This window comes from Panthera uncia, unplaced genomic scaffold, assembly GCF_023721935.1.
Source record: "Panthera uncia isolate 11264 unplaced genomic scaffold, Puncia_PCG_1.0 HiC_scaffold_286, whole genome shotgun sequence".
NCBI lineage: Eukaryota > Metazoa > Chordata > Mammalia > Carnivora > Felidae > Panthera > Panthera uncia.
Window position 1 is genome coordinate 12,288 of NW_026059414.1, and position 20,132 is coordinate 32,419.

Sequence of the window (20,132 nt, forward strand, 5' to 3'; positions counted from 1 at the left end):
AAGTAAAATAGCATTTTCCATTTTAATTTTCTTTTAAACACTGCATCATTAAAAATAATTTGGTGAGATGGGATTTACTCCAATAGAGGAATTCTCTTACGTTCTTTGTGTAGCCAGCCTAGTTTGGTGAGGAAATTATTATCTATAACATGAGACCATATAACCATTCTCTTCTGAAATGACAGCAATTTCTTTTTCTTTCCTTTAAAATTTTTTTGATATTATACTACAATAATAAAGTCTGGAATTTTATGATTTTTCGTAGCTAGCTGCAGTACCCCATTTTTCCTAATGGACAGTCTGTATTTTCTTTAAATGTAATTTGCATTTAGTGTAGAAATTCCAAGCGCAGTTTGAAATGCCCCGGCCTTAGAAACATATCCTCGCGTGACGTCCTGGTAACACTCAGTACTCCTATGTCAGTGCAATAGTGTGTACACACACACCCCACCCCCGTTCTCACATCACCCCCGATTCCACTGGTGAGGCCCCCCGCATGCCTGGTTCATGATCCTTCTAAACTCTCCCAAGTCCTAGCCATATCAACACTTTCCCTTACAACATCCATTCGAACACAGCGCCCTCCCTCCCCGCATCTGAATACATCTACCCAGTTGGCAGAGAGCACATTTCTCCCTGAGCGAGCAGTATTGTGAATTTTATCTTCTCTTCCAGAAATCAGTTCGTCTTCGTTGCAGCAGATGAAATTTCTTGTAACACCTCTGCAGGTAACAAACATTGCTACTTCTTGACGCATCCATCCAAGTCTCAATATTCTTTCTTTCTTTTTTTTTTTTTTCCTTCACATGCTGCAATTGGTCACTCTAGAAAGTTGAGTTGAAAAAAAAACAAAAACAAAGTCCATATATCTTTGGAGTATAGCTGAAGCCTTGAGCCTCTGTTGTCTAAAAAGACACTAGGCGTTTTGCTAACTTGGGTACTTTATTTCCAGTTTTAATACTACATGATCTAGAAAAGTAAGACTGTGTTGGATGAAGCCACAATGCAATCTTACGGTATAAACACTTATGTTAAAACGCTGAAAGGGGAGTCTAGGGATGCACATGTGTGACTTGTATGTTTTTTGACATATTTTGCCTGGGTTCACACAGATGTGTATGTGAATTATACTGATCTGTATTGAATGACTGGTTATATATCATAGACCCTAAAAGACTGACTCCATATAACTAGAGGCATTGGGGAATACAATTATCTCCATCTCATAAGAAGGGGATCTTCACTCTATGAATCAAAGATCCCCTGTCTCCTTTCTTGTAAAACCTATTACAAGTAGCAGGATTTAGAGAGACAAAGTCTTCTGCTTTTGAAATCAGGGCATTGGCAAATGGAAATCGCACAGTTGCATGATGTGTCCATCAAAATCACACCTTTCTGCTTTGATGTGGTTCAGAAGAGTTATGTTTGGATTTTCATTAGCTTGGAATTACTTGATTAAATGTCAAGATAGGTGAGTGCTAACAGATTCTTTGTTTTGTTTTGTTTTGTTTTTTGTTTGGTTTCGTTTGCTTTTAAGCCTAAACTATGACCAAAACAATTACTAGGAGATCTTCCCAATATGTGGCTTCTAGCCAACAAGGGAGGACTGTACAGCTTATTAACATGTAGTTGAGTATGACGTGACCTTCAAAGCCTACATTAAATAGAGCCTTGCAAATAGACATTCATCTGCTCCAATCACATTTTATCGATGGAGCAGTAAATGCAAGCTTGCTTGCTAACACTTCCCTCCCTACTTACAGTCTTTGGTGAGAAGAAACTGAATTAATGGAAGGGCAGATTGCTAGGAGCATGTCCCTAGCCCCGTCTGTCCTAAAAGGCAAGGCTTCTTTCATTGATAAGAGTCCGTGTCAATATTTTTAATGGCGGAAAGTCTTAACCTGGGAGTTCGTGAGGTATGCATGTTCATATTTTAAAGTGACAGCTTACTCCATTTCTATCAAACCCCTTGGATAAAGGCTCTTCTATTTTCCTTCCTCGACCCCTACCCTCCAACATCTGTTTCCCCCCGCGAGCGGTGGTGACATCCCTAACGCATCACTAATACTTAATAGTAGAAGGGGGGGGTGGGATACTTGTGTAGCTGGACGTGGTGGGGAATGTTCCTGGGATGCAAGAGACATTTCACATGTTCAAAACCTTGAAAAGGGAGCATGCGTCCGGAGGGGTAGCCGACTGGGGGTGGGGAAGGGATGTTGGTTTAAGCTGCTAACAGATGTCATGTGTGGAGAGGCTGTCTTCCACAGCCTCTACGTATCCTGTTAAAATGCATGCATGTTCCGGTGTGTCTCAGGTTATATTTTGACATCACAGATCACACACTGCAAAGTTACAGCCTCAGAGGTAGATATCGATTTCGTCCCGTGCCTTAACAAACCCTGCCTTGTAAGCAATGGTCCACATACACTATTGCTGAAAGAGGCGGCAGATAATGAAAGTTTGCCTGGTAGACCGAGTGTGTTCACCTTACCTTATCTGATTTAGGATGGCTCTTCAGTAAATTCTTAATGAATTGCTATTGATCAGATTTCAAATTGAGAGAGATATCCCTGTTGCTTTGATGGCCGTATTAATAATATGTTGCATGCTTCATAAGGTCCCATTTGAAGTCTGAATTCTGAACCAAGCATGAAAAAGGAGACACCCGTATCAATCAAGTGTCAAATTATCTCCTAGCCAGTCCTCCCTCCTCATAAAGTGAATATGGAAAAACAGAACCGGTCGGTTACAAAGGTTGTGTACTCATGGTTTCAATGAAGACCCCGAGGGGAGCTCCTCATGTGCCCCCTCCCCCATGCTGGGAGAACCCAGGGCATCCCCATTCTAATCAACAAAACCATCCCCACATGCAGAACACTCCAAAGGGCAGGTCTCTTGAATCCCGGTATCTACTGGATTTCAGCGTTTGACACAAGCCAGTTTCTCTCCTTTTAGATGAAGAAAGAAATCAACAAGATGCTTAAAATCTCAGTTTTGAGGGCCTGGTGGATTTTATAACTGAAATTCTTATAAAGATGTGTTATTCTTGCACAGCTGCCTCTCAGGGCAGAGCTGACCGGGTTTGTCTCTGGCTCGGGGTAGAGATGGTGAGGTGAAAATTGCCAGGTGGTACTGGCAGCACTGAAGGGTTGTTTCTTCCTGTTTCCAAAGGAAACGTGACGGTTTGTTACTTGGGTCATTTGGAGAGGATGCCAAAATGTTGGTTCTGCTTCGGCTAGCCACGTAGAAGAAACGTTTCTCATTAGCATGTGTGGTTTGTGAGACTGTATTTACATTTATTTTCTTACTCAGTGTTCTGCTTCGGCTAGCCACGTAGAAGAAACGTTTCTCATTAGCATGTGTGGTTTGTGAGACTGTATTTACATTTATTTTCTTACTCAGTGTCTCCAGCAATGGTGTTCATTGTTTTGGTTTGGTTGCTCCTGAAAGATAAGTACCCATGTGGGTGACACTGGCGACTGGCCTTTTGACAACAGTGCTGAACCCTCAGCATACAGTGCCTCCCCACCTTGGACGCTCAGCTTCTCATTCTATAGCAATGAGACCCTTTCAAGAGTCAGATCCTGTAAGAGATTGCAAAAGGGACTTTCCCAGGACCGGCTAGTGATTGTAGTAGAAGTAGAATATGGGTCTTGCCCAAGAATGGAGGTCGAAAAGCAAGTTACTTATTTTGGCCGAGCAGCTGGAAATTCATTTCAGTTAATTAATATGTATTGAGTCATCACTGTGTATCAGCAACTGTTATGAGCCCTCGGGACATAGCATTAAATAAGCCAAGAGGAGCCCTTCCTTCAAAGAGCCTCCTTGCCCCCTTTCTAGTGGAGACCACACCCCCAACATGTAGATGGATAGGCACGGAATATTCTTGCATGTAAGTTAAGTTCTACAACAGCTCTAATGAATCAAAGAGCAGAGGGGTGGACCGAAAATAGGATGAACTGCTACCTTAGGTTCAGTGATCACAGAAGATCTGAGAGGGTGACATTTGAACGGGGACCTGAATCTAGTGAGGGTGCAGCCAGGAACGTAACTGTGGAACGGTAAGCATTTCAGGCTGAATGGGCAGCATGTACCAGGGCCATGTGGGTGAGACATGCCCGAGGTGGCCAGGCCCAGCAAGATGTGCAGCATAAGGACAAGTAAGAGCTTTGGAGATAAAATCAGGAAGACAAACAGGGCTCAGGAGAATCAGACGAAACCGTTCAAGATTTAAGTGCGGTAGGAAGGCACTGAAGGGTCACCTGTGATCCGCCTTGATGTTTAAATGGTGAGTTAGACTGCATTGTGGGGAACAGATTACAGGATGGCAAGAGGAGAGAGGGTGCCTGTTGGGAGTGTTTTGCAGCAGTCCAGGGAGGGGTGACAGTGGCTTAGGTTAGGACCGTGGTGAAGGAAGAGCCAAAGTGATAGTCTTCGGGCTGCGTTTTGACAGGAGAACAAGTAGCAGAGGGCAGCAGATGAAAAGCCAATGAGATTGTCTGTGTTAAATGTCCACCCTCTTCATCTTGTTCCGAGGGTGAGCCAGGTATTTCCATAAGGCGCTAAGGCTTTTTGTCACTACTGATGATGAGTGAGCCCTCAATCCCTGCAGTAGCTGTGCCTCAAATGGACTTTGCTGAATTCTCCAGGGTGTAATGATCACTTCCTGTTGTTTGTTGAGCAAATTCTGTGTGCTAGCAAGCATGATAAATTATATGGATACATAACTACATGTGCATGTATGTGCATGTGTAGACATGAACATATGATTTATTACACCAGCTCAGTGAGGTAGAGATCACCCTCATCCTCACTTTGGAGGTAAAAAAGAAAAAAAAATTGCTCAGGCCCAGAGAACTTTGGTAACCTGTCACAAAGCACAATGGAATGCCTCTGATGATGAGGTTCTTACCACTAGACCACACTGCCCCCACGTATTTCTTGTGTTTTGACCTTGGAACATTGACCTTTGCCTCCAGATGGAATTCTCCTACGTTTTTCAGCTGCCTTGTCTTGCTCGTAAAAAGCTAGTATTTGTGAGAGAACATAGTTGTTAACATGTTGAGGGGGCTCAAGGGAACTTGATGGTTCTATAAATGGCTGCTCCGCTCGGTGTTTATTTGACTTGGGCCATCCCCTTCATCAGCAGGTGTGTGTTGAATAGTCTGATGTACAGGGGATTGGTCTGGGTGCAGGGACAGAGTGAAGGGAGCAGCTGCCTTGTCAGGGAACATTCTGTGTATTCCCGGAGATGTCTGTTCCAGGTCACTTCTCCCCAAATCTTTCTTTTGCTGAAAATCAGTGTCTAAGAGTCAACTAACAGGATAATCCATTCCCTGAAAACTACCAGAAACTTGGAACTAGTTGTTTTGGATGCCAGATCCTGGCTCCCAGCTGCCCCCTGCCCAAGAGAGTTTGTGTGAATGCTTGTGTGTTATGGGGTGCAGGTGGAGGCTGGGTCTCCATCTGGTAGCAACTCTTGCCTCCTCCACTGGGCCAGGTACCATCTTAGAGGCATGGAAAGCCAACCTGGGGATACACTCCCAGTTCTTTGTCAGTACTGGACACTAGGTAAGGGTGGAGGTCTGCAAAAAAGCCTTGGCCAAATGGTCATCTTCCAACACCATTAAAACCATCCTCTGTAAACAGGCTGCTATGTACTGTATTAAGTAATTAGAAGCAAGTGCATGGGCACATGGGGTGGCATCATCCCTTCCTTCCTTCCTTCTATCCCTGCCCAACTTGTGCATGCACATGCTCACACAGGCGTGCACACACACACACACACACACGTGCACATCACGCAGCTTCAGATAATATTGAGAAGAAGTTTCCAAATTGGCCATTCCCCTAATTGATCCTTCAGCAAACTTTATCTAATTGTCTTTCCTACATTTTGGTTATTTGATTATTCAGCAAAGTCGTCATGCAGGAAATTGATTTGTAGTTAATTGGTCTGTTTCCAATAAAATGTGATGTGTATTATAATAGGGGAGTGCAGGGTGTTCGGGGAACATATAAACACAGGAACTTAGTAAAAATAATTATAACATTTATTGAGAGCTTGCTGTGCACTAGGCATAGTTCAAAGCTTGTTGCAGGCAACAACAATACCCTATAAAAATAAAATGTCTCTATCAGTTTACTTATAAACATTAAAGATAACCAGATAGCTCTGAATTGGCCTGACTGAGGAAGTTGCTATATCAGTGCAGAATTTGAATTAAAAAAAAAAAAAAAACAGAACAGCAATTATCAAACGTTAGACTGCATGAAAATCACCCTTATTACAAATGCAGAATCCCTTTTCTCTTCCCATGCCTCTGCCCCAGAGATTCTGATTTATAGGTCTGGAGAGAGAGCTTGAAAATCTGCATTCTTTCAAGTTCTGCCAGGTAATTCTAATAGAGGAGCCCTGAGATCACACTTTAGGAACCATAGAACTGATCAGTCAGGAACCTTTCCCCTCTCAATGGTAAGGAAAACATAGGATGGGTTTTTCTAGAGTTGTGTTTTGCAGTATGGTGGCCAATAACTACAGCCCTTGAAATGTGGTGGGTCAAAACAGAGATAAGCTGTAAGTATGAAATACATACTAGATTTGGAAACCGTAGTACAAAACTTATGTAAAATATTTCATTAATAAGCTTTAAGTTGATTACACATTGAAGTGATATTTTAATTAACATCTAAAAATGAGCTGCACCTGTTTCTTTTCACTTTTTAAATGTGGCCACTATAAAACTTAAAATGGCTCATCTTTGGCTCATTATATTTTTATTGGCCAATGCCATCCCAGAGTTTTATTTTCATTCATTTTGCTCAAATGAATATTGAAAGGGTTTGTGTGCCCCAGGAACTGGCCTCTTAGAAGTGAGGGATACTCACCTGGAATTAAAATATTGTGACAGATAATCTATATGTTGGCAGTGCTTCTTGACTTTATGTTTCCATTTTGCCTCCAAGTGAGAGTATATTGTGTGTGCGTGGGCATGCTAGTTGTTCTTGCCGTGCTAGTTAACCTCTTAGAATCCTTGATCTGCTTACATAGGGTGTGGGGCCTCTGGATGCTGACTTCAGGGGTAGTTTTGACACATGGACGCCATGGACTTTAAGTGTTGTGACCCCACCTGGAATAGACAGAAGGCAAAAGCTGTAATCCTAACCATCTTGATAGCATCAATAACTGACACCCATTTGGTTGCTGCCTAACTGGTAACCCTCATCTCAACTCACTATTGCCTTATACAGTCAATGTGGACCATTATTTCCATTCCCAGATGGAGGAAGTGGCCCAGAGAGGAGATGAACTTTCAGAGATTACTCTTTGTGGTTCCCCCAGTAGGTTAAACCCTATCTGGGGCACCATGTTGATTTCCAAGCATGATGGGAAACTCTTAGTGATTTTGGTAGAGCAACTGTCAGGACACAAGGAAGGTGAAACAGCATTTTTAAGAGAAAGATGGCCTTGAGCTTGGCATTAAAGAGAGTGTGGCTCTGGGTCTTTGGCCAAGAGCAGGATTTACTGTGTCTTCTCCACTCCCACGTAGTGGCTGCTACTCTGCTCTGATGAATCCAGAATCATGGTTACTATCTCAGACCTGTTCTGTTGGGATTCAGAATTGGAAGAGGTTTCTGATTGCATGGACAGGGTACAGAAAGGGTGATGCCATCTGATTTGCCATATCTATTTCTCACAGATGTTCTAGGTGTTGGATTTATGTGCATACTTATGTAGACACAGTTCAGATGAGAAAACCATGTGGCTTCCCATTTAGAAGCTTGAGAGCCCATAAGATGCTTTCTTTACTGGTTCTGAGCAAAGAAAACATGAGGCTGAAAACTGTACTTAAGTGATTAGTGAAGGTAACCATTTCAAATCCAAGGTAAGGAAGTGAGCGGCAACAGGATTTGGAAATGTCAGAGTCCAGTTGAGACAACTCTGTGTTGTTCACTTGGAGAATTTCTTCCATTTCTACTCATGTCCTTTTTTGGAGGTTTTGCTATATTTGAAGTGATTTTTCTGGATATTTTGAGTTGTGGGACTGGTTAAGTTCCTCTCTCATGTATCTTGAGACGTTTTAGAATAAAGCTTGGTCACCCTCCATGGTTTATAAATGTGGAAGTCATGGTCTAGGCTAAAGCTAGAGAGGTTATCGTAGTCAAAAAGGAGTGTTTCCCTAGCAAACATGTTCACTGAGGCCAACAGAGCCGGTGAGAGCTCAGACCTCAGTGGAGTCTCCATGAATAGGAACATCCCCTTCTAACCCATCTATCTCTAAATTGTTTCCCATTACACTCAAGTGATTCTCATCCTGAGACGGTCAAGATTTTTCCCCTCCTGTGGCAATCCAAGATGGTGGACTGAGGTCTTGGGAGTCCTCGTATTTCTTCCTGTGGAGATTAGCACCAGTTTTTCCCTGTCTCTTTGCAGTGAAGAGAGATAAGCTCACTGTCCTTGCTACGAATGACCCTGGGAGATTTGCCCCAAATCTTGGCCATGATTACCATTTGTATCTTAATATCTTCTGACACCAGTACACATTATGGCAGCCCAGACTGTACAGCCTGTAAGTTGTGGGGTTCTATGATTTGAGAAAGGAGGGCTTGCATGGTACGTGTTTATATGCATGAAAGTGAGAGCCCATTTACCTTAAATCAGGAAGGAATTGGAAGGGCGTTCTGTGACCGCCTTACTCTAGGTTGCATTCTTTCATCTTTTGAAATGAGGAATTTTGTCTGCGTCCTTAGCTAACAGAAACCCCACAAGCCAAGGGGACCTAGCACATCCTGCAGTCCAAAATCATTAAGGGATTTGTCAAGTCTTTCACCTCTTTCAGTAGGACCATGGGATCTTACTGTGTTCTGCTGAATGTTTTTTAGTGATGGGTATGGGATGGGTGAGTTGGAAAGTATAAATGCCCATAAGACTCTATTTTTGAAAATGGATTGATTTGCAGTTGGATCAGGGAAGGAACCATAGCTGGAGCAGAGCTGAGGGATTCCAAAACCCACATGCCTTCCATCAGTCTTTTTCTTCCTCTTCCTGACTGATAACGAGTGTGGCTCCTTTTGCCACTGAGAATTGCCAAGAGCAGAGCACTTTCCCAAATGCAAAGAATGCCTGATCTGAAGCACATATCCCAGATGCTTTCTCTCAGGATGGGAGGAAAACAACAACTGATTGAATTACACCAGCAACAATGAAAACCAAAGGGCTTTCTTCAAAAAGCCCTTTGGTTTTCATTTGGAAAAGCTCAAGAAAGCAGAGTGATGAAGCAGGATGAACATCTGGGTAGGTGGGGATCCGTCTTCTTGTGCAGGTTAACTTCTGTCTTTCTTCTCACCTGTTGCCTCAGATGCCCAGACTGGGGTGAGCCATGCAAGGGTCCAGACCTCACTTGACCCTCCATGGGAAAGTGCAGAGGAACATCCCTTAGCTACACCATTGCTCTCCAAAGGGCAGGCTGTTACAACTACAGGGTCATGGTGTAGTGCTCCCTTTGCATACTGTGTTGCATGGGTTCATTTTCCCTAATGCCTTGTAGACTATGTCTTAGATACATAATTAGGAGGACACTATAGTCCCTAACAGCGATGCAGAGACCCCAGGGGTCAGAATACATACTCTTTTGGAAGCATACTTTGCAACACTTCTTTGTCACACCTTCTTGCTGCAATTGGGCTGTCCATCAACTGTGAACTCCATCTCTGGGGGAGTTCTTCACTCACCTTTCTGCTCCCCAGGGTTTCCCCAAGCTGTCTCTGGGACCAAAGGCATGGAGAAGTGATGCTCTAGGAAGAATAAAGGTCCTAGGAGTATAAAGGCTCTCAACTGAGAGAGTAAAATACAGGCAGTGAAATTAATTAGTGTCCTTCCTATGTCCCTGTAAGAAAATCACTTCACTCTTAGAATGCTGGTGTGGTACCAGCACAGCTCTATTGTATTTCATTAGCATCCCCCTTGTTTCAACGAGATTTAGATGTTAATAATAAGTAATATTTGCATCTCTGAATAGAATTGGCAAAGCACTTCAACCTACACAGTTTGAGTTCCCCATTCAGTGGGCAGCATTGTTACTTGTTTTTTTCCAACATAACCTTATGCCCAAATGCAGCAGTTTTAAGTACCTCTGTAACTCCTAAATTAGGTAGTGCTTAACTCCAAAAGTATCTGTAGGTTGATTGCTAGAGCTGCACATGATCATATTAGAATAGAATCCTTCCCTTGCCTCTACAGACCCGAGAACTGGGCAGGAGAGAGAGCCTGGCTTGGTAAACTCGGACTCTGATCCCCTGCATCACAATCTCTTGTATCTGTAGAGTGGTTTAAAATGTACCTGGTTTCTTTTCATGCACTTCATCTGTGAAGTAGGCAGGCCTCAAACCCAACAATACCATTTTATGAACAGGAAAATGAGGCTCAGGGAGAACGATTTGCCTAGTCTTTGAGTAAGGACATTGCAAAGGCAGAACTTGACCTTGAGCTTTCTTGTCTCATGCCTTCTCCTCTCCCTAGCACCATGGGTGGCTTCCTGCTTTTCACTTGTTGCTAAGGTCAAAAAAACGTAGGTTCATGATGGCATGGCTACAAGCTGTGGTGAAGTCACCACCAAAGCTGTTATCTCTTACTTCATTGTTTGTTTGGCTTTTCCCTGAAGGATTTTGATGAGCTTGATGGCAACTTGGCCACTGTTCTGTGAACTCTCAGGGGTGATGTGAAATTACACACTCTGTATCTTCAGACTCCCCAGAAACTTTTCTTCTGAGTGTCTTAAGGGTTTTGAATGTCTTTGGGAGCAGCTGACCTGGTATCTTCAGAAAGCCTATCTGGAAGACTCTTTGCTGTTGACACAATACTTCTCTCCTGTTTACTCCTCCCTCTTGCTGCCTTTAGTCATGCAGTGGCATTGGCTTGGCCCCTTGTTCACCTGCACTGTGGCCAGTTCTTTGGCACATGCTGGAGACAAAAAGGCAAACAAAATAGACTTGACGCAACCTTCATGGGGCTGACATTCCTGGGGGGGGGCGGTAAATAATCAGAGAGGTAAGTAAACAAAATTATTATAGACTTGCTATGTTACATGAAGGGTGGGCAAGTGCCAAGACGGTAAGAAGAGAATTAATTTGCATGTGTTCATGGAGCAGTGATGAGGCCTGGAGTCATGTGCCTGGCGCACAGTGAGCAAGGGGTGGATAGGAAAAGATAAGACAGGATTGAAAGAAGGGCAGGGCAACACATGCAAATTTGGGCTTTATAAACCATTGAAGGGTTTTAAACAGGGAAGTGATGTGTTTAGATTTATATTTAACTAGATGGCTGATGGATGGATAGCATATGATAGAAGTAGATTTGTTAGCTATAGCTATAAATGGCTTGTGGTTTGAAGAGGCAAGAGTAGAACCACAGAGACAAGATTTAAGGCTGTTGTGGCTTTGCTTCTGATGAAACATTGATGGGTTAGGTTAAGGTGGTGGTAACATGAAGGGAGTAAAGTGGACACATGGAAGATTCCTTCTGTAATTTTTGATGGATACATTGTGGGGACACAGAGAGCATCATGACCTGATTGCACCATTGTCTACTTTGGCCAGGGATGGGTGTCATGGAGGGTGAGGATATGTGCAGGTTGGTCATAACATGGCGGTTGTAAGACATTTTCCCATCACTCCCACTGAGGTCCCTGGGAATTGCCATTTTTCCTTTGGGCTGTGCTTAGCCAGCTCTGAGGACATTAGGTCGCTGACGTGCCTGGTATTTCTGCTGCAAGAGTAGTGCTCAAGTCCACGTCTTCCCTAATAACCTTGTGTCTAAATTGTAGTGTCACACAAGGGCGTGTTTAGAAATTAGCATTTGAAAAGAAGCCTCCTTGCTTTCAGTTTGAGGTGACATGGTCCCTTTTCCTCTGTGGAAATGAAATTTATTAATCATAATAAAACCATCGGATTCTGAAGGTAGAGGTCACCCTGAGGAGAAAAGGGGCCTGCTCATTTACGAGGAATAGTTCAGTGCTGCTGTATTTTTCTTCTGCGTTGGAAGAGAATGCTGCCAAATTGTTACCTTGGGTTTTCCACAAAGGTTGAAGCTCTGCCCAGTGTTATAGTCAAAAAAGAATTTACCATTAAAGTATGTGGAGGGCAAGGGTGGGAGCTCTCTTCTCATTGAAAACATTCAGACTGTGGATACATTATCTCCCCAAAAGAGGAAATTTTTGCCACAGTAAAACCATTCCCCAAATTAAAACAAAAAAAAATTAATTTCTCTAAATGGGCATTTTCACACTTGTCTTGAAGAAATCCCATCAAAATGATGCTTTGGCAGAGCAAGGCTTTTCAGTTTATCTTTGCATTTTATGTCCTGTTCATACAACCAGCTTTCCTCAGTGAAAGTGCATTAAAATAATCCGATTAGCAGTTTCTTTTTTCTCTAGACCAACGACAGACTATCTTCTCACAAAATGAAAATCAGCGTCAGTCGTATATCATGTCCTTTGACCCCTGTTCACATCTACTTACTTGGGCAGAGGCCCAGCTTTCATGAGGGACCTCCATGAATATACGATTTCTTCAAAAATGTCATCCTTCTTCTGGTTTTAACACACCTTCTGTCTTGGACTTACCTCCATTCTTCCTCCCAGAGACAGAGAGCATTGTTGACTGAAGGTCACCTGATTGAGCCAAATCAATCAAGGGTGTTCCAAAAAATGAAAAGGAAGAGGGGGTTGACCGTTACTTTCCCTGAGAGAATCACCTCAGAAAAGAAACATCCATTCTTGTCACTGCTTTGGAAGATGAGGAGACCACAGTGTTGAAGCAGAAAGCCTCATGTGAGCTCAGTGCCCTTTGAAACAGGCAGGGTGTGTTTAATAAGAGTAAGACATTTGTAATGAGAATTTGGTATAATCAAAAAAAAATTTTTTTTCTCATTTGGGGTCTAACTCAGACCCTAAGAGTTAAAGGTCCTTCACTCCAGCTTCTTCCCATTGTCCCAGACTCCATGATGTGAGCAACTAAATGAGACCCATCCAGTACATTCTTATCCACCTACCATGAGAAAGATGACTGGAAGGAAAATGGGGAAGAGATTGGAAAGGAAAAGAATAACAATAAATGCAAATGAGACTTTAAAAGTTGAGAGGTGAGCTTAAGGTTGATAATACAGACGTTTATTCCTACCTTGTTCCTTCATTCCTTAAAGCAAAGTCCAAGAGTCACAAGCTGTTGATAATTGGCACAGATCCCGTTTAGTGGCCAGTACGTGCATCCTCCAGCTGCTGTGTTGGTTGGTAATAGCACACAGCTGCTGCCTCCTTCGGAGACCTACCCACTGCCCAAGAGTCATTTTAACTCAGAAGTTACCCTCCATTCCTTAAGGAGGCCCACAGATGATGCTTACCTTACATGGGCATTAAAAACCAAGGCACTTGCCTCCAAGCGGGATCAACTCTGCAGGATCAGGTAGAAGCTGGTCTCCAGACCACATCCTTACGTCTTTCTTCTCATGCTCCAACCTGCTCACCTCTCTGTCCTCCTCTTGAAAGCACTCCTCCACAAGGCATGTGCACAAGAATCTCCATTTCAGACTGTGCTTCCAGGGAACCTAACCCAGTTTAACCTGCACCTCAGCTTTGATCATTACCAAAAGACCAATGTTCAAACTGTCTCAAAGAAGATACTTAGAAGGTCATTCAAGTAGGGGTTCTTGACACCTTGGAACGAGCATCCAGGTTGCCCTGAGAAACTAAAGGATCAGTCCTGACTCTGTTTGGCTTTATGACTTTGAGCAAATAACCTAAACTCTCTGAATCTTAATTTCTGATTTGTTGCTGTGTTCAGTTCCTGACACACAGTAGGCATCCTTCTCGTCTTCGTTTATATTCCAAAGCCTGTGCTAGAAGGCGTAGCAGTAGAGGAAGGAGGGTGGGAGAAAGGTATAGAAAAACTCAAAGATGAGATCGCATCATCAAGAAACATTGTCTGAAATGTGTCCCTTCCTAGAACCTGACCTGAGATTGATGAGGTAGACGATCTGGGGTGATAGTATCGAAATCAAATCAGACTAATTCTCATGTGGTGCGGAAAGGTCCTACACACCCTTCAAGGATCCTCCTCTTCAGTACATCTGTTTTTTTCCTCTTCTGAGACGTTGGCCCCTAACTGCACAGACCAGGCCACTTTACCCTTTGTGATCCACCTTGTCTCGCCTGATCGATAGCAGCTGAATTAGGAGAAAAGACCTTCTCTCTTGAGAGTAACATGTCCTCTGTGGGTGCTGGGCTTCTTGAAACCACTCCTTCAAGTTGTTTCCTCTGCCTGCCTCAGTCTCGGCGGTAGCCCTGTGATTGACCTGTGTAGAAATGGTTCAATGAGAGAGAGGAAAGTGAATATTATCTCACACAAGGTTAAATGGACAGAAGAATGTGTTGGGCACAGACGGGCTTCTCTCTGAAAATGAGTAGGGCCCCTCTGCACTGTCTTGGTATTTTTGTATTTTATGGTTGTTATCATGACTCTGTAATAGCATATAATGGATTAATCTTCACCTGCATTTTCCTTTACAGTTACGGACGAGTTTATGCTGCCGACCCCTACCACCACACACTTGCTCCAGCCCCCACCTACAGCGTTGGTGCCATGGTGAGTACCAGTCCCTCCTCTTCCTCATTTCTTCCTGCTTCCCTTCCCTTCCCCCAGCTGGGACCTTACTACGGGTTGACGGTTGACGTACTCTCACTTCCCCTTAATTGAATTTGTCTCTTGTGCTAACAGCAGCTAAAATGCCACATTAATCCTCCCGGTAAACTTGATAAATGTCTTAATTTCTTGGCAATGTAGTGCATGTAAGTTATTATATTTCTAATTTTGCAAGTCTCACCTAGCAGAGCACTTACCTTAATGGAATAATTAGTCATTTTGATAATTAAATCCATCACTAACAGAATGCAGTGTCAATGCAGAACTTTTTTTTTTCTTTTTTTTTTCCCTCCCTTGCTGCTCATTCACATAGCCCCAAGGTTCCAGCCCCAGCACAGACTTCAGAGGAGCTAAGCTGCACACTTCCAGACCTCTGCTGTCAGGCAGCTGAGAATCTGACTGCCTCTCCTCCCCTATTACAATTCATGTTTAAAGTCATAGTCGCCCAGGAAAGAAAATAGAGAGAGGGGCACACTTTGTGTGTGTGCCTAGTACATAAGGAATTAGAAGGAATCAGCTGGGTTTGGGAGTTGTCTTTTGTTTTTTTTTTGGGGGGGGGGGGTGGGTTTTTGTTTTGGGGGGGGGGGGGGGGGGGGCAAAAATGGGAGGTGAGGGTGGGGTGAATTTGCCTGTACTTGTTCAAACTTCTATGCACTAAAACTCTTGAGTACAGTAAGACGTGCCCATCACGTGAGAGCGTATGCAATCATTACAAAGCTTTTGGCATGCAGTTTTCTGCTTGGGGTCAAGAATATCAGTCCTTATCCTAAAAATAAATCCCCATAGGCATTCATTTGAATCGCCAATACTTCTAGAAAAAGTAAATAGCTAAGTGCCACCTCATAGCCATCTAAAGCCATGGCCAGACGAGTCACTGGAGCTTGGTCATAGAAATTCAGCCATGATTTGGAAACATATTATTTTGTACAAGCTCAATTACATCAAACAATTCATCTGTAAACTCCCCTCTCAAGAGCAAATTCCATCCAGGTTGTTGAGCCAAGTCAAGTAAGCAGTTGATTTAAATTTTCATCCTGATTTTGCATTCAGCAACTCTGCCTCAACACCTAGCCCACTTGAGGAATGTGTTGGCAAGGAGAGTTGAATTACTGCATCCAATCAGCTGTCTATATTCAGCCTCTTGAGTGTAGACTGAGCTTTTCCTGACAGAATGTCCTAGTAATGAATCAAACAAACAAACCAAGAGAGAAGGGGCCAATTGTTCCATTGTCCAGCCTGTGTCAGAGACCTTCTCGCTAGCAGGACTGGCCGAGCGCATTTGGTCTTGCAGGGACCTTTCTTTAGAAGGAGCTGTTGGGGGAGGTCAGGACTGGCCAAGAATGAGCTGGGACGGGTAGAGGGTGCCTCCATTTTGGTTGTTTTTGAGTGTCTATTTTTCACATTAGTCTTTTTTGATGACGCACGTGTTGCAAAAGGAAAAATGTAAAAAACACACCCCTCAAATTGCTTTGTTTCAGAATGCTTTTGCACCCCTGACTGATGCCAAGACTAGGAGCCATGCTGATGATGTGGGTCTCGTTCTTTCTTCATTGCAGGCTAGTATATACCGAGGGGGATACAACCGCTTTGCTCCATACTAAATGACAAAACCATTAAAACCTTCCAGTGTGGGGAGAAAGGAAGCTTTCCGAGGCCTGGGTGTTGCAATACATGCAGTAACGCATCATTTTAGCAGCCCTAAAGATTAAAAAAAAAAAAAAAAAAAAAAAAGAGGGAAAAAATTACATTTTTTATCTTATACCTCAGATATTTTGTTCTGTGTATTTTAATATTGTGGGTCTTTAATTTCTGAAGGTTCCGTAGTTGGTTGCTGGCTGTAGGAGTTTTTCTGTGGTTGAAATAGAGAGATGCTAGCTATGAATTAAAACTGGATTAGGGCCATATCCAGAGTGCTATATCATGTAAATGAATTATATATGCTGAATATCAAGCTACTGGGGTTATCAGCTGTTTGGGAAGAGTGTAAGTGACTACAGTAGTCATTTTTTTTTTTTTTTTACTGCATCTGCATTATTTTATTTTATGAATGGGGAAGGGTGGGAGGGTCTTAGGGGATCAGGACTGGGATTTGGGCTAAAAGGAAAAAAATATATAGTAACTGATCAATCTAAATGACCCACTGCACCAACAATCATATATCAGCGGTTCTAAGTTGCTCATTGAGTTCAAGCCAAAGGTTCTGTTATTAAGGGGGTGCTTCTAAAAGCACTTTTTGCATCCAAGTTGAATGAAGCTGTACAAACCCATCCTTTAAACCATTCCACCCGGCAGTATTCAGCTTCTTAACCAGCCGCTAGTTATTTAGGCAAAAACTGCTAGTTAGGCCATCAACAAGCATTCTTTTTATATTTCTTCCAGTATAATAAATTATTGATATCATTGCTGACTTTTATATTATGGGAGGGAAAAAATAACATTAATAAAAAGGTGATAAAAAGCACTGTTTCTATTTTTTTCTTTTTTTCCAAAAAAAAGAAAGTAATAAAAACTTAAATCCTTTGTACCAGTTAAAAAAAAAAATGTATAAAATTTACATCTGTGCAGTGGAGTTGTTAAGTTCTAGAAACAGTCTATGAAGCTTTAGTTTTAGCCTAGTAAACAACTGTTAGAGACAGATGTATAATTTTTATGGAATTACATGATAATCATATTCGGATTTATAGAAGCATTTTACAAGTATTGCAGTCATTGAGTAGAGATAATCATGGTATTTTCATCAGCTTGGTACTTTTTGAAACATGACCGTGTTGTGTGAGCAACCTGCAATTTTTCAGTCCGTGAGATCCTGCCCTCCTACTCTTCCTGGTCCCCAACGATTATCTCAAACCAGGATCTTTAGTTCCATCTCCAAGGCCCAGGACACTTGTCAGAAGGAAGCAAAAAAAAAAAACAAAACAAAAAACAAAAAAAAATAGACCCGCCCTCTTCATCCCGGAAGAACAAAGTCCCCCGCCTGTGAAGCAGGGCCAGAGTGACACAGCCGAAAAATTGCAGTTTGTCTGTACTTCTGTTTGAACTCTTTCCATGTTGTCCTGTTTACAAAAGTTAACCTAAGTTGGGGTATCTGTCACGGGTCTTCCTGTTTTTTGTATTTAAATAAAAAACAAAAAAACCAGCGGCAAGCTGCCCGGGTAGTTGGCCGCCATAGTTCAACCTTCACGTGTTCAGTGCCGGCCCCGTGCAGGCGCGCACTTCAGTAAGTTATCAACTCACCGCTGTGAACCTGCCAACCCGCTGTAACAACTCTGCTTTCAAACAAAACCAAACAAAAAAAAAAAAAAAAGAAAAAAGTAAAAAAAAAAAAAAAAGTGTTTGTGATCCAGCTTCCTCTCGGTCATCCTACGTGCATGCAGTAAGATTGGTTGGATATTAAACCATCAATAAAGTTTCACAAGATTTGAAAACAAAGTTTCTGTAGCTTCGATATCTAAGACAGAGTCTCGTTATCTTGAAAAGAGAGAAGGGGGAGGGGGGAACCGCTTAAGCAGCCAGAAGCATGTAACATGTTCTTTGCGGCAGCCTGATTGGGGGGGGGGGGGGGGGGGGGGCCACGGGGGTGTTTTATAGCATCGCAGAGACATTCTTATTCCCCCACCTGGAGAGCAGTGCTAGGACAGTGGGTGCCTGGTGGATGGGGTTAAAGGAAACTGCTTATTAAAATGCTACGGCATCCTGCCCCAGAGGGGAGAAAGGTGGAAGGAGCAGGGGGCCTCGGGAGTCTGCAAAGTTTTCTCCCGACTGCCTCGGATGTCAAAATCCAGAATTTGCATTGTATTTGGAATCACAAACATAGAATTCTTAACTGTGTTGGTTAAAGTAAAATTATTTTGCAGTTTTGATTTCCATCAATGAGCTGTACTTTCCCCCATGATTGTATGTAGTTTTAATAAAATCATTTAGAACAGTGAGTGCCAAATGATGTTACAGAACCTTCTGCCCAGGCACTCTGCCAAGATGCCAATAAGTCATTTTAAAAATGTATGTCAGAGATGTAAACAGACATTTTGGATTTTTTTAAACAGTATTTATTTGGAATGTTTTCATTTATCTAAATAACTATTGCTATTATGAATTATGGAAAAAAGATTAATATCATGTGTGGCATATAGTGACTTCTTAACACACACATCACGCAATCTGCAAACCCAGAAAATGTGTATATCTGTCTTTAGAAATTAGTGTTTATATCACTTACAGTGGTTTGTGAATAAAGAAAAACTGGTTTGTAATATCAAAAATAAAAGCTTAGTCTGAAAAGGTACATGCGAGTTGGCGTTCTGAGTCTTTGTGCTTGTGTGTGTACGGCGGACGGTAAATTCTGCACGCACAGCCTTGCCGCTTAGAACCACAGCGGGTACTGGTAGGGGGGTGGTGCTGCCCTGGTGAGCAGGAGGTTGCCCCATGCCCCCGGCAGACCCAGGTGCCTAGGGAACAGGGGCTGGCCATCTGGCTCACAGGGCTTTCCCTTCTCACTCATCTTTTCAGACAAGTCCATGCGACTAACCAGTGATGTTTAAAAAGAAACAGAACTAAGTTGAGCTATTCCCCAGCATAGAAATGTCAGTCTTTGGGGGCGCCTGGGTGGCTCGGTCGGCTAAGCGTCTGACTTCGGCTCAGATCATCATCATCTTGCAGTTGGGGAGTTCGAGCCCCGCATCAGGCTCTCTGCTGACCCCTCAGAGCCTAAAGCCTGCTTGACATTTTGTGTCTCCCTCCCTCTCTGCCCCTCCCCTGCTCACACTCTGTCTCTCTCTCTCTCTCAAAAATATACATTAAAAAAAATTTTTTTTAATGTCTTTGATTTAAAACAACACAGCAGGGGCGCCTGGGTGGTTCAGTCCATTACATGTCTGACTTTGGCTCTGATTATGATCTCACGGTTCATGAGTTTGAGCCCTGCACCGGGCTCCATGCTGACAGTAAGGAGCCTGCTTGGGATTCTCTCCCTCTCTCTCTGCCCTTTCTGTGCACGTGCCGTCTCTCAAAACTAAATAAACTTAACAACAATAAAAGCTGTTCATTTCTCTTTTATTTTTTTGTTTGTTTAGAGAGAAAAAGTGTGTGTGAGCAGAGGAGGGACAGAGAGAGGGAGAGAGAGAATCCCAAGCAGGTTCTGCACTGTTGACACAGAGCCCGACATGGGGCTCAAATTTACAAACCGTGAGAAACATGCGATCATGAACTTTGCAGAGATCAAGAGTCAGACGCTTAACCCACTGAGCCACTCGGGTACCCTCCAAAAAGCTATGCATTTCAAATGAAACATAGGTTCAAGCCATTGATAGAATTTGGGCAGGCTTGGGTGAAAAAGGATGAAAAATAAGAAAAAGGCCTACACTTTCCATTTACTGAGTGCTCACTATGACCATCAGGGTTGAGTCATCTACCCCCACGTAGGTATCTTAATAATATCTTAA

General features: G+C 42.9%; 1 long non-coding RNA gene across 1 annotated transcript; it reads left to right on the top strand.

The window, feature by feature from the left end:
• The first annotated feature begins 370 nt into the window (after nt 1–370).
• LOC125917903 (uncharacterized) lies at nt 371–18,194 on the top strand. The gene is made up of 3 exons (XR_007456328.1): nt 371–728; nt 14,562–14,637; nt 16,173–18,194. It is a non-coding gene; the product is annotated as an uncharacterized LOC125917903 (long non-coding RNA).
• Nucleotides 18,195–20,132: the final 1,938 nt, after the last annotated feature.